Here is a 1,491-nt window from a genome sequence, read left to right on the forward strand (position 1 = left end):
GTGCCATGGGCAGGGACAGCTCAGAGCCTGTGTGCCATGAACAGCTCAGAGCCTGTGTGCCATGAACAGCTCAGAGCCTGTGTGCCATGGGCAGGAACAGCTCAGAGCCTGTGTGCCATGGGCAGGAACAGCTCAGAGCCTGTGTGCCATGGGCAGGGACAGCTCAGAGCCTGTGTGCCATGGGCAGGGACAGCTCAGAGCCTGTGTGCCATGAACAGCCCAGAGCCTGTGTGCCATGATCAGGAACAGCCCAGAACCTGTGTGCCATGATCAGGAACAGCCCAGAACCTGTGTGCCATGGGCAGGAACAGCTCAGAACCTGTGTGCCATGAACAGGAACAGCTCAGAACCTGTGTGCCATGAACAGTAAAGCAGCCCCGAGCCCTCTCCTCCTGCCAGGGCAAAGCTCCAGAGCCTGAGCACGGCTCCTGCAGGGACCTCACACCACACCAGCACCCACAGCAGCGCTCAGCTGCCTCCCACAGCCCTGGCTCCTTCGGGCTGTCAACATCACCAGCTCTGACATCATCTCTAGGGGCTCTAAAAGTCCATAAAATATGGAAGAGGAAGGGTTTTGTCTGGCGATGCAGATGTTACCATCTCAGTTAGGAGAGAGCAGCCAGATGTTTGCTGCCCTTCCCCTGTGGAGGCAGCCAGCTGCAGGGACCTGCCCTTGTGCTTACAGTACCCGACAGAGGCCTGAAAGAAAGGGGGAAAAACTGTCCTTGTATAATGATTGTAATTTTGATTTTAAAATATCACAGGAAATTAAATGTCTCAGGAGCTCAAGATATTCTTATCTAGTTTCTAAAATATTCTCATGTGAGAAAAGGATGGTATTAGGAAAAAAAAACCCCACCACTCTGTATTTTCTGCATATCTTTTGCCATTTTGTCTTTATGAGAGGAAGAAAAAAGCTCCCATTCTCTGACTGGCATTTGCTTCAACAATGAATGTGAAGCAAGCAATTTTCTTCTTTTCTTCCTTTAAGCTAATTGGTTGTTATTTAGTTAATTGACAATTGGTTTCAATTGCTGTCAAATGGGGACAGTCACAGCATTTTTGTAAGATTTCTGCATAAAAGCCTTCCCTCACTGTTCCCTGCCCAGCACCAGCCATGGTAACAAAGACTATTGCAAGGGTATCATCCAATTAGCAGCAAAATGGAAAACTACAGTGCTCCCACTGGCAGATTATGGTTTATGTACAGTAATTTGGAGCTGTTTTGGGTACAAAAGGCCTGCCTGTACACAGCAGCAGAGGGTCAGACTGCAAACAGAACCAGAACATTTCCTCTGGAGCTTTCAGGAAGCAAGTTAACCTCAGAATGAGCAGCAGAGTCCCTGGCACAGAGGGACAGGAACAGTGAGGGGACAGAAGGAAAGACCCTGACCCCCTCCCTCACTCCTGGTTTTCCCTTGGCTCTCTTGGAAGTGCAGTGATCCTGGGAGTTTGCAGCTGAGCCTTGCCCAGCCTGCCAGCCCCCCAGAG

The 1,491-nt window shown here is 50.2% G+C and overlaps 1 protein-coding gene across 8 annotated transcripts in view; it reads right to left on the minus strand.

The window, feature by feature from the left end:
- The window catches only part of FGF13 (fibroblast growth factor 13), a 196,837-nt gene that overhangs the window by 3,071 nt on the left and 192,275 nt on the right, over positions 1-1,491 (minus strand). The window lies entirely within an intron of this gene.

This window comes from Parus major, chromosome 4A (genome assembly GCF_001522545.3).
Source record: "Parus major isolate Abel chromosome 4A, Parus_major1.1, whole genome shotgun sequence".
NCBI lineage: Eukaryota > Metazoa > Chordata > Aves > Passeriformes > Paridae > Parus > Parus major.